The 13,840-nt window shown below is 38.3% G+C and overlaps 1 pseudogene; it reads right to left on the bottom strand.

Moving 5' to 3' along the window:
* LOC124278475 overlaps positions 1-10,088 on the bottom strand; it is a 74,735-nt pseudogene extending 64,647 nt beyond the window's left edge.
* Between the last annotated feature and the right edge of the window lie 3,752 nt (positions 10,089-13,840).

Genomic DNA, 13,840 nt, shown 5'->3' with positions numbered 1-13,840 from the left:
TTCTCGCCTCTCTCATTTGAGCTTTATAGCGTACCAACTCAATGCCTAGTAGTGACTAAAAACGTTAAGCAAAAACAATGTTGCAGTTACAAGAATTGTCCGTGTTTATAACACTTGCAAAGTCTTAAACTGCTATTTGTTGTCATCAATTGGTAATGATTTTGCACATGTGCAAAAGTGTGGAAATTCGTGCAAAATCTCATCAGCAGGCAGACGTAGGTTTCCTGAACGATGGTGCAGACATTTAACTGATCGTTAGGCCTATCGCGCTTCTTGATCCGCCTCCATTTGTGTTGTCTCGACCGTAATGGTACACATCAAATCGCAGCAACATGTAATAAATATAGCGAGTGTAAATGGCATAATTCGAAGCACATCGCTTCTGGGGCATCGTTTGACCCCCGGAAATAAGTCTGACAAATCCACACATTGACGCATGCGCCAGTTTTGATTGACAGACTGGATCGGTCTATTGCACAGATCGATGCCCATGCTATTGATCACTGGATTGTCTGGTCCAGACTCGAATATTTACAGACCGCCGCCATATAGCTGGATTATTGCTGAGTGAGGCGTAAAACTAAACTCACTCACTCAAGTGTCGAAAATGTGTACAGCAGGTGAATAACTGGTCTAGAAGCCAGACCCTCAAAATAGTGAATTCAGCTTGGAAGATAATATATACGTTTCGCTTGCAGAGTATGCATGAATAACCATTACAAGGAAACAAAAGTTTGGTGGTTTTTTTTGGTTTTTTTTTTTATTGTTGGTACGTTGTATTTAGATAAGGAAAATATTACGTAATGCTTTACATACATGTACCGTAGTATCAAAGATACCACATATGTCAAAGATACTGTTGGACTATTATTAAAATCACACAACATAACAGAAAGCTTCTAAATGTACAAACGCGTTCGGTTTTTAAATTACATTTAACGGCCTTAAATCAACGATAAAGGACCGCAAAATTGAAAACAGAGTAGCTTTATCTTCTAATTCTATTATTCCAGAGGTCATCCTTTGCTCATCAAAGAATGATGGGTCAGTCATGGCTTCATAATGCAAGCAACATTTCCTTCATATCGATTCGTATCTATTGTTCTTATTAGTCATAGTGTCGACAATATCATGATCACGGGAACATGTTTCAGGTCCACATCCACATGCTGAAGTACACAACAGGTTCAACCTCTTATAGCTACACATTGACTTTTACATGCTCATATATGAAGCTGTAGTCTAAATGTATTTGCAATTTTATCACAGAGGAATATTTGATGAAGATCTATTACGACTGAAACGTATTGCTTAAAATACAAAACATTTATGGACAACTCAAAGATATCCCAGATATTTTTATGGATTAAACTTCTTTTTAATTTCTCTCACGACGTTTCGAGACCATTCCAGGTCCCTTCATCGGGTGAACTGGCAGTTAGAACTATCTACCAGTTCACCTGATGAAGGGACCTGGAATGGTCTCGAAACGTCGTGAGAGAAATTAAAAAGAAGTTTAATCCATAAAAATATCTTGGACATCAATGTACAACTTCTAAACGCCACTGAAAGACAACTCAAAGATATTCAAAGGTAATATTTATGAAAACATTTTGATTCTAATATAACGTTCATAAACATATGCAGGCCTCTGTTTTAGTAATATATAATGATATACACAAAATAGTTACACATAACACGGTCATGACACTATGAGCATCGATCTTCGCAAGTGGGATACGATGGCATACATCAAACAAGTAAGTGAGAACGACCACCCAATCACATTAGTTTCATCTTACGACAACATGGGATGCTGAAGAACAAGAGTGTTTTACGAGTCCAACATATTTGTGGAAAAATGAGAATGGTTAATGAATATATGCATAGTCAGAAACGTGATATGTATTGTAGGTCATTCCAAATGCTATTATAGACAACACAATGTATGTCTCCAATATCAACTGGTCTCTGCATAATCGTACCTTAAATCGTACCTCAAGTTATATTGAATCTCTATCAGCTATTCAATACACGTACAGAAGTTAGTGGGGCGGTGTGGTAACCTAGCGGTTAAAGCGTTCGCTCGTCACGACGAAGGCCCGGGTTCGATTCCCCACATGGGTACAATGTGTGACGCCCATTTCTGGTGTCCCCCGCCGTGATATTGCTGTAACATTGCTAAAAGCGGCGTAAAACCAAACTCACTCACTCACTCACAGAAGTTAGTGTATAGGCGTTGACAGCGTTCATTTCAAGAGTTCAGTATGTCGCATGACTACGTAGGCAATCAAGCAGAGAGTGAATGAATTGACAATAGTTAGGGCATCATTGCACGTATTTGCACGTATTCTTGTGACCACCATCTGGTCATATACCAACAGATTCGTGAGGTTCTTTTAAGTGCACAGGGTTGTGCACTGTACACTAGGGGTTGTGACAACACTGAAGGAGTCTGCACACAAAGTTGACTCCAAGGTTTTTACACCCGGTCACAGGTGGGCTCGATCCCGGCACCTCAAGCTCGCTGGATCACTAGCCTGGCGCCTTGGACAGCTCGCCCACCACACACCACGCATCTTCTGCTTGCCCAGATCTAGATGTTTCTCCCATCATACGAACCACATCCGCTCTGTATCGCTGGGACCTCCGACATGCCAGTACTCTGTCTCGTACTCCAAACTTTCCGCCCAACCCTTTCTACAATGCAATAGTCCAAATCGAAGCCAGTCCAGACTCCTACTGGTTCTGAATCTCCGAGATGACTGACTGGGGCTAATTCAACATAAATGGAGTTATCTATTTCTCTCAAATTTTCCTGTTATCAGAGACTTACGCTTTGCATAACTTGCCAGGATCCTGTAATTATTGATCGAAACATACCCCGGATATGCTTATTGGTTTTTCAAGACCATACCTATATTCCTGAATTACTCCCACATTACACAACTGTTTAATTTACTCATTATTGACCAGTGATCCCTGATATGTCCTGACCAGGTCAAGTTGCTGTCTAAAGTCTCAGGGCTTTTTTAAGAGTGGAGAAACTAGTTCAAACTAGTAACCACTGTGTTGATGTTAAATTGTTCTTTTCCTTGTTTCCTTCATTTTAACATGATTAAAAGTTTTTATTAAAGCTTAATCAAGCATAGTGATTTTGTTGTGTTTTTGCTTTATAAATCAAGCATTAACTCGATTATAAGTAATTTTTAATGAAACAAAGATTCTTGCAATATATTGCAATACGTATCGCAATATATGCTTTCGAATCGCAATATATCGCAATATGAAAATTCTCTGCAAAACCCACCCCTAATTTTTACAGATTTTTTGTTATTGATTGACTGCATGAATCATGAATCAAAAACTGCATTGTATAATGCATGGTTGCAAAACATGTGGGGCGGTGGGGTAGCCTAGTGGTTAAGGCGTTCGCTCGTCACGCCGAAAACCCGGGTTCGATTCCCCACATGGGCACAATGTGTTAAGTCCATTTCTGGTGTCCCCCGCCGTGATATTGCTGGAATATTGCTAAAAGCGGCGTAAAACTAAACTCACTCACTCACTGCAAAACATGTCGCAAAATGTAATGTTAACGTCAGTAAACACCCAATAAACCAGAAGAAAGTAATAACATATTGCATAACCTAAACAACTATCAAACCTCAGTCTCAATGACAACATTTACACATGTAACATCTGAAGCTTTTCTCCCACTCACATTTGTCTACAGAACTGACTATGGATTGAAGCAAAGTAATTAAGTTGGTGACCTAATGGAAACCTATCCGCTTGCATAACAATGTTTTGCTTAGTCAGCCCCTCAGCGGGTCTTAATAAAAGAATAGGAAATTACATCACCTATTACAATCAAAAGGAAGGTACTGGAAATACTTTATGATTAAACATTTCTGAGGTATATGAGAGGTGTGTATATGTGGTGGCATGATACCAATAAGCCTTTCTGATCAGTGTGTAATATTTAAAATGTATTAATGATTGCCGGTGTAAAATGAATCAAGAAAAGCAAAGTCGAAATATTTCACATTGTAAACACTTAAAAATGTGCACACCATAATAACATAATGTCACCTAGAAACCTTCCATTAGGATGTCATATGATTCTCAGTCAGCTTTAAGGGTTTTGCCGCATGTCAGTGCAGTGCAGTGCAGTGCAGTGCAGTGCAGTGCACTGCAGCTGAAGCGTGAAGTGGCACTTATCAAAACACATCTTCTTCTGACATGAGCTGAATTGTTGTTCTGCCAGACTGTCAATAAACGTGAATTTGCATGATAGCCCAACAGCAATTCGATATGTGTGGTACTGTTGATACTTTGTAAAACATGGATATTATGTAATACTTTGCTGACCTAAATACAAAGTTCCAGCTTTTGTTTCCTTGTAATGGTTATTCATGTATACAGTGCCGACCAAACGTATACATATCTTCAAATGATATAGATGAATTAGAAAAACATAATATTAGTAAAATTACCTTTATTTGTAAAGTTTAACTCATATGTTTCTCATCAAATGCACATTCTATGAAATTGACCCTTGACCTACCAAAACATTTTGGCGATGATCATATACATAATATTATTGTCTGCAATTTTAAATCATGATATGAGCATTCCAAAACTACTATTTTGATGAAAATCGGTCAATCCAAACGAGAGTTATTAAACTAACCCATCCAGTTGTCGGTTAAAATATTGCCATAACTGACATGACATGTTGCACTTTAAAGGGCCCCTGCACGGTAGTCACGCACGGTAGCTGATGACAACCGGTTATAAATCGAAGCTAAATCATTCCTGATTGTGAAAAATCACATCTCATTCGGTCGCCAGAACTGCACGACATTTTCACCATTTTGGGGGTCTGGCTTCTGGACCATTAATATTATATTCCTGCACAATAAGGACACATGTCATGGCAAACGGGTCTGTCAATGACAAGGATAACATGTGTATCAAGGACACTCAGTTTCTAGACTTTGAGTGGTATCCGGAATATGTCGTTGTATCTATCGCCATCTTGATTTATAGCTAGAGAATGAATGTCATATTTATTCGAGCGACAGCAAGGCGACCTGTCAACACCATGAGCAAACATCCACGACATAAGGTCGTGACACGGAGTCTGGCTACTGAATTACGATTTTAGTCGGGTAGGACATTTCTTACGTTCTGTTGTTGTTATCAGCAAAATTCCAATATAGTGGGAATAATGGGATCTTCCATGACCTTCAACTGGAATTAAATGCTTATCATTACACATTTCTTACGATGTTTCATTGAGCAAGTGCCGAAGATTTGTACAGCCGGTGAATAAACGGTGAAGACCGTGTACTAAACGACAAGGTATTTATGTCCGGTACTGTACAGTACAACTACGGTTGAATAGCTGCTACATTATGTCGTCTATGAGCTGAACAGTTAATAACGAATACGACAGATGTAAATACATGATGATGAATTCGCAGTATTTAAATTGTATCAGAAAATATTATTTATGATTATTCATTAAGCTTATTATTCGTAAGAATATGGCAGTACTAGATGACATGATCATTATGAATTTTTATAAACATTACTTTGAATAATACTATTAATGTTGAACTATGAACCATGACTGCAATGTTTTAAATTATTGTATACTGTAAATCAACAAACTAATGCGTGTATTAAATAATGCGAGTGCAAACCTCAAAACAAAAATGCGTGCATTTATTAATGCGAGGAGGCAAATCAGGAAATGGTTGATCAGAATGACTACACTCACAACTTTGGGAAACACTATACTAGTATTTAATCCGACTCTAGTGTAAACATCTTAATTCCCCGAACACATGGGCGTTTGGATCAAAGACGGCTTTCCTTTCAACTGTTAGTACTAGTAATTGACAGTAGACAGGATGATCTCAGTTTGTGACATTTCAAACTCAAATAGTCAATAGTAGTAGCATACAAAAGCGTTTGGAAGATGTATCATGCATCAAACTTCACATAACAATTATACTGAACCACGTAACTGTCACTAGGCGCCGACCTATCGGTCTTCCGGATCCAGCTACTGCGGATACTCCGGAAAAGACTGCTCGAGTGGAGGCTGCAAATAATGCTATTATAACCTCAACTGCTTCAGAAGATCATTCAGTCTCCAGACCCGTGAAGATCCGGGGTAGAATAGGTCTTCGGCAACCCATGTGCGTGCCATAAAAGGCGACTATGCTCGTCGTAAGAGGTGACTAACGGGATCGGGTGGTCAGTTTCGCTGACTTGGTTGACACATGTCATCGGTTCCCAATTGCGCAGATCGATGCCCATGATGTTGATCACTGGATTGTCTGGTCCAGACTCGATTATTTACAGACCGCCGCCATATAGCTGGGATATTGCTGAGTGCGGCGTAAAACTAAACTTACTCACTCACTCACTCGTTTAGTCTCCAGACGTGGCGTCAAAAGGAAGCGAAACAACAGCCATTATTCTCCAGAAACCAGAGCAAAAATAGCAAAGTACGCTATTCAAAACGGAAACACGTGCCGCGCAGCACTTCAGCAAAGAGTTGGATTTTAGCGTCGGAGAAAGTACAGCTCGGGTCATGAAAAAGGCGTACCTTTCTGAAGTGTCAAAACATGGATCTGATGAAGTTGTTGAAATTGCACACAAAAGCCGTGGTCGCCCACTGCTTCTAGGAGACCTGGATAAACTTGTCTATGACCATTTACTGGAAATTCGTAAGGCTGGAGGGATTGTAAACAGGAACATTGCTATAGCTACTGCCAGGGGAATTGTTAAGCATGAGAATTCCTCGCTGTTGCAGGAAAATGGTGGCTCTATAAAGATACTTGTATATTTATCATTGAAATGTAACATCAGTATGAGCGGTGTACATTAAGGATGACTGAGCACAACGTGTGTCATTAAAATTAACATAGGAATGGCTGGAGGTTTTAGATATATTGATATTATTGAATGGATGTGCAACCCAAGCATAATAAGCATGATTATAAAGGAAAAGGAAAAAGATAGTATTAAACGTTATAAGAACTATGTTATCAAATCACAAACTTCTACACAATAGCCAGTCAATACCGAACATAAGACAAATAGACGTCGGGTGTCATCTACATAAATATGATTACCCGTCCCACTGCAGACACACCTGTGTCCAAAGTGAAACGTTTGTACATTGCAACCGCATCAGGTTCAGATCTTGGTAGCAGTAACGTTTTATTGAAATTGAGATTAAGATTTGATTCTATTCTATTGGGAGACCGACTCTATTACCAGTATTGCTCAGATAGGTTAAATGTTAATTTACTTGGATTTGTAGTTTATTTCTGAGGTAACTAAATACCCACGTGGACTGTTCTTGTATACGAAACATACTCAATAGAGCAAACACCGCCCCTATCGGATTAACGTCCTCAACAAACACACTTAACAACCTTGGTTGACCTTTTGGGAGATGTTCTACTCCGACGTCCGCGCCTTTTTGCAACTGACCTAGAAACGGTCCCTAAAATGTATGCGCTGAGTAATGGTTCGTATTCCCCCATCGCTATCCAATGCAAAATCAAATGTGGCTTCGTTGTCCTGCTCTGAAGACAGAAGCTGGTTAAGTAAAGGGTACTTAGAACCGATGTCCGTTACTTTGAATGGTGCCGTGGCCATTGAACTTTGTACAAAAATTAACTAGTCAAATGTGACGAGTGTTATATTTAGGGTTACATTTTCTAAACAAAGAACAAATTCTATTACAGTTGGGTTGACTGACATGTGGTGGTTGAGTGGTTAGCATGCTTTCTGGGTGTGCTGGACACTTGATGTGGTTTGAATCCCGGATGAAACACAGAACAACTTAAAACCTCAAAGCAACTAGAATATGTAGTTTACTCAGAGATTGTAGTCATAAATATATCATTTTAACAAGATCCTATCAGTTGTATATTTAGCAATAAGTAGTTTATTGTCTGTGTTGTGTTTGTTAGCCGGTTGGACGTCTCACCCGCTGGGCTAGTTCAGCTTGTTTTTTCACAAATGCTACATTTATCTGTACGTGTTAATAAACCATAAGCCTCCGTTTGATTTGCCTTTGTGCGTGCGCGCGTATGGAACCATACATACATACCGATATACATGCACACACGTATAGATACATCCACACGCACGCACGCACACACCGTCACGCGCACGCGCACACGCAAACGCACACACATACAATGACAGACAGAGGCCCAGATAAGCTGCGTATCCGGGTAAAATACGCATAGAAAATTTTCAATTACGCAGTGAAAAATAATTTTTGAGTACTAATTACGCATTTAAATTGTTAGATACGCAAAAAGTTTAAAACAAATGCGTACGGAATATATTTATAAAAATCGCTTGCGTAATGAAAAAGACATCGATTGCTATCAAGTCGTACTGATAGTATAGGACCAGTGTTGTACTGTCAGTATAGGATGAGTGATCTTTTATGAAATCATTGGTTTTGGTTAGGTATGACATAACGCAGAACATACCTACTTAGTAAACTTACTCAATGACGTAATACTTAGTTGAGTAATACATGAAATACATACATATTTGAAAGCAGTGGGTAACGGAAACATGAAATACCCACTCAACATTCATAATACCCACTCCTAAAAAATACAGTGGGTACAGTACCCACGTGAGCTAAATCTTATCTGGAGCTCTGAATGACTACAATGAGCTACAATGACTTCACGCACGAGATCTGAGAAGTATTTTATATGCTAAGCACGAATATGACCGGGTTTTGATAATTTATTGAGCTGGACAGTTGACCGATTTTGGTTCAAGTAGCCAAACTTTCTCTTGCTTCGACTAAAAACATCCTGCGATATAGAAGAATTGTTTCGAAAGGAAGAAATGTAATTTCATAATAATCATCTGTGGAGATCCTGTCTTGCATCGACTTGGAAACTATGTAATATAAGAGACGTGTTTTGAAACAAAAAAATAACACAATGTCACAATTCTCATCTGTTGAGGGTCTGTTCTGCATCGACTTGGAAACCATGAAATATTAGAGCCATTACCTACTTTGGTAAAACATCATTCGGAAGATTACGGTGCATACAAAAATCGAAACACAGTCAGGACGAACCTGGATTCGATTCCACATGATTGAAGCCAAGCTTTGAGACGTAACACAGCATTGCGAGTTGTGGAGAAAATTAAAAATTGGCTTTATTGTAAATCGTTATTGCAATAGAAAATAAGTCATTATAGTAGTCTTTTTTATGTACCGTCCAATATATATTTTATTTCAAAATGGGTAATACGAACTACGGATATAACGAACTAAAATTAGCCGTCCCTTCGTTATAAACGTAGGTTACTCTATTACAGACAACAAAATGCATTTTGCTTAAACATCATAAGTAATTCTTAAAATGAATATCGTTTGGCTAAAGTTTAATTCATGAAACAAACAAAATTTCAGCATCCCAAGCTTGTCAGGTAAGAGATCGGGTGATTAGGCTCGTTGACATGGTTGATGCATGTCATCGTATCTACATTATGTAGATCGGTGCTCATGCTGTTGATCACTGGACTCTCTGGTCCAGATTCGATTATCTACAGATTGCCGTCAAGGTGGAAAAGTGCTGAGTGCGGCGTTAAACGAGAAAAACCAACCAACCAACCAAACAAACAAACGGTATTCTAATGCAACTTCATCTCAACATTGGCAATGTTGTCAAAATCCCTATTCTATATTACAAGCTCCACTTTTCTAATTCTTTTCAACACTAAGCTGGGTGTTAAACAATAAACAAAACAAACAGAAGTGCTATATGAACATATAAAAGCGTTGAATTACCTTATTCTGATGCTTACCCTAGTAAGGAATTATGTTGTCCAACACTGTCTTGCCCTTGACTGTCGGTGGTAATTAAGTCAGATCAGACGCCTCCGAGAATAACATCCACTATCGTAATTTGAAAGCAGTCATGCAGGTCTTGACTATCACATTGTCCGTCTAAACGCACTTACGGAACATCCCAGCTGGTCTCAAGACACGCTGAGACAAGACTACTGGGATAAACACTTGTTTGAATCAGGTGACCCAATCAAGAATCCTGTCCTACTTTCTGTGAGAGGTATCAGGTGATTCGCGTCAGTACGATCTCTAGTCATTTTGACCCCTGGTTTCTATCCTGTATTTGTAGGGACACAGCTGTAATGCTAGCTTCGGTTTTGTAACATCCCGACACATCTGTGTTGTGCCCACACAGAACGGACAGATCATATTGCAACGCAGTAAACGCTATAATTTTAAATCATGTGTTAATTATAATTAAATGCTATATATGTTTTAATAAATATAATGTTTGGATGATTGACTTTAAAAGGAAATTGGAACAGCTGTCTGTTCCGTGGGTGTTCTAACGTTATCTACAGCGATGTTATCTGTCATTACATCTCGGCCTCACTAAACAGATACGCAATGTGAAAAAAACCCGGTTTACTCCCATACGAACTTCATCCCATTTGCACTACATCTTAAATTAACTACAAGGATTAATTAGGGATTAATTATCTGAGTAGAAACACCCCCATGGCATGTAATGAGCACAGCCAATCAGCTCTTCATGAAGAACTACATGCTTAAAATCCTATTGACCAGTAATTATGTTGTTGTATAGGAATCTAATAACAAGAAAGTAAAGGACAAGAGGGAAGGGTATGCTATAGTTAGTGAATGTTCTTGTATTTATATGATAGAAAACAACAAGCCAAGCTAAGTATATTAGAGTAAAGGTAAAGTATATTGAAGTAAAGGGGAAATATAAACGAGTTTTTAACTTAAAATAGTATTGTTATAGACTGCAACCCAGGACCTCAATGCAGTTGGCTACTCATTGAAGCGGGGCTATACTAGTTCTACATGGATCAGATTGAATACTAACACCACACAAAATGACTGTATTAGCCAAATTTACTAACCTCAGGAAATACTCGTTTCATCCGGCGGCCATATGAACAACGTTTGAAATCTACGTATCATCTGGCCGTCAGATTTACACACGTTTAAAGGGGTGTTAAAATAAACGAACATTCAACTCTGCATTTACATGTATTTCACAGGTGTATAAATCTGCCCATTGTTTCCATGTGTCTTCTAGCATGTGTAACATATGTAAATGCTGTGATTGTAGGACATGCATTTCAATACCCTTGAAATCTCGTATGACCAGGGTTAGGTTTGTCATATATTTAGTACATGCGTAAATGGTTGGAAATGGGTAAATATAGTGTTACAAGATTAGCACTACTTTAACATGTATTTCAATGGTTCTGTAATGTAACTGTCACATAGGGTTCGTTAGCGCGTCCGACCACGCCATAATGTACTGAGATAATTAGAAACACATGGTGAAGTGATACCCATGACTGAGCACCACTAATATCGTGCGTGTCTTTCTTGACATACACATGGTGTCTGTTTAAAAGGTTCAAATATCGGGTCTATGGGCCAGAGCGATATGTATGTTAGGGAGTGTGTGTGTGTGCGAGGGAGAGGGTGTGGCATGGGGTAGGCCTAAGGTGGGGTGGTGGCGGTGGGTCGGTGTTGGGGTACTGATAAGTCTTTCTGACCAGTACGTAATATCGTTTATACTTTTTGTAATGGAAATTACATAACAGTTTAAATAACTGACCTTAGGTACACTTCTTATATATGCTATACAAGGAGACACTGCTAATTACAATAAAACACAGACAGATGTGTTCACACAGACATGAACCGGTAGGTCCCTTATTTTAGTGCTCACTTGTATGAGTAACTGAACAAATTTCATTATCTATACTTTCATAAAAGATGATTACAATGTATTAATGATTCCCGGTGTAAATTACTGTTGTAAATGTGTGAACATGCACATACTTGGTATGACCTCTTTTTGATTCGGAATACAGGTATTATCCCATACGGACGTTTTCTCAAATTTCAGTTACCCGACGGAATATACTGTAGACATATTTTGTTTCCATCTCTTGGGTAGACTATAGAAAATTGTAGTGATTGCAATTAGCTCATAATTTTCATAATAGACCTATTTTGTTTCCATCTCTTGGGTAGACTATAGAAAATTGTAGTGATGAGCAAGTAGCTCATAACTAAGCAGTTTCGATAATTATTGAAAGCTTACTACCTGACAGCATTATGTTGCTCATGCGTTTTCCTTTTTGCTTTTTGCTGTCTAATTTGTTATACATTATATAATTATGTTAATCATTTTGGTATCTCAATATCATTGAATATAATGTGTACTTATTAATCTATCAAAGTTACGAAACGTATTATCTGTATGCTTTACTGTTATTGGGTGAAACTGTTAAAAGTTCCTTCGTACAGAATTTCCAGGAAATGGAAACTGAAAATTACTAGATAAATGGAAAACTAAATTGGATAAAGATAGCAAACAATCATTATTTATATTCCACTTTTTAAATTATCAGTGGGCAGATCATGTCACTAACATAAAAACTGAATGGTATATGGTGACAAAACTGGGTTCAATCTTGAATGTATAATAAATGTACCAATGTATATTCTTTAACAGTATCAAGGAATCATGGGGTACGCTCGTGGTTAAAGCGTTCGCCTGTCAGGTTAAAAGCCGGTGTTTGATTCCCAACATAGGCACATTAAGACTGAAAATATATTATTTTGATAAAATGCAAAGATCTTAATTTCAATTGAAAAAAAGAGACGAAGTAATTTGGAAGATTCACAGACTAACAACATCTATATTGGGGCTGCAGGTGCAGGACGCATCTTCAATTATAAAATCACATTCCACAAACATCAGATAAAGGTTTAAATGACAAGCATATTTATTGGTATCTTGCCAAGCTCTGTCCTCTCTCAATGCAGTATAACCAGAGTGCTGTGGTCACTACCTCAGGTGGCCATATTCAGCCATCCCATTAGTTTACAGTATTTTCCTACAGACATATATATGGAAAATTAACTTTTACGGGTATGGAAAGAGTGGGGGAAAACACGTGCAAAGTATTAGTCAGCTGAGATTATCCTTCAAAAACATCATATGTACAACAATCACTTATCATTATGTGCAACCAAAGCATTACAAAAAGGCCATATTTCCAGACAGCATAACGCCACCTTTGGCTGGAGTTCCAAATAACGCAAAGGAAATAACCTTTGGGTTTTAAAATGATGCCTTAATCATGGTCGCAATGAAGTGTAGGTTGCCATGCATTTTCTAGTCTGTCTCAAAGTCCCCGAACCACATTATTTTCCTTACTGCTTAGTCTGTCTCACAGTCCCTGAGCCACATTATTTCCCGTACTGCCAAGCCCTCTCTACAATGCTAAGGCCTTTAATGAAGCAAGTCTAGATCTCCTCAGGTCCAGGGTCTGTTAACATCTGCAAGAAACCTAACTCACTTTGGGGGTCGGGTTACAAAGTAAACATATCTATAGCTAACTGCCACGGCTAGCCGGACTGAATCTCGTGTCTCCCTGGGGCTCCTTTTCAATTTAAATGGGTTTGTTTGTTACTATCAAAATTATATATATTCAGACACTAAGCGTTAGTCTATGTATTTTTCAATATGATGGAAATACTAATACATGTACATGTATTTACCAAATAAAATTCAAAAGGAGTCTTTCTTCAAGCAGTGACTTAACGCCATACATAGCTAGACTTGCTTAGATGATAGACTTCATATAAGGCATCATAGATATTTCACAAACATGGTACAGGACCCTTAGTCTCATTAGCTTATTGCCTCACCACTTGCGATGTAAATGTTACTGGAGA

The sequence above is a fragment of the Haliotis rubra genome, unplaced genomic scaffold, assembly GCF_003918875.1.
Source record: "Haliotis rubra isolate DU_JTF1 unplaced genomic scaffold, ASM391887v1 Scf238, whole genome shotgun sequence".
Taxonomy (NCBI): domain Eukaryota; kingdom Metazoa; phylum Mollusca; class Gastropoda; order Lepetellida; family Haliotidae; genus Haliotis; species Haliotis rubra.
Note: the sequence above shows the minus strand (reverse complement) of the source record. Positions and strands in the feature narration are given on the sequence as shown.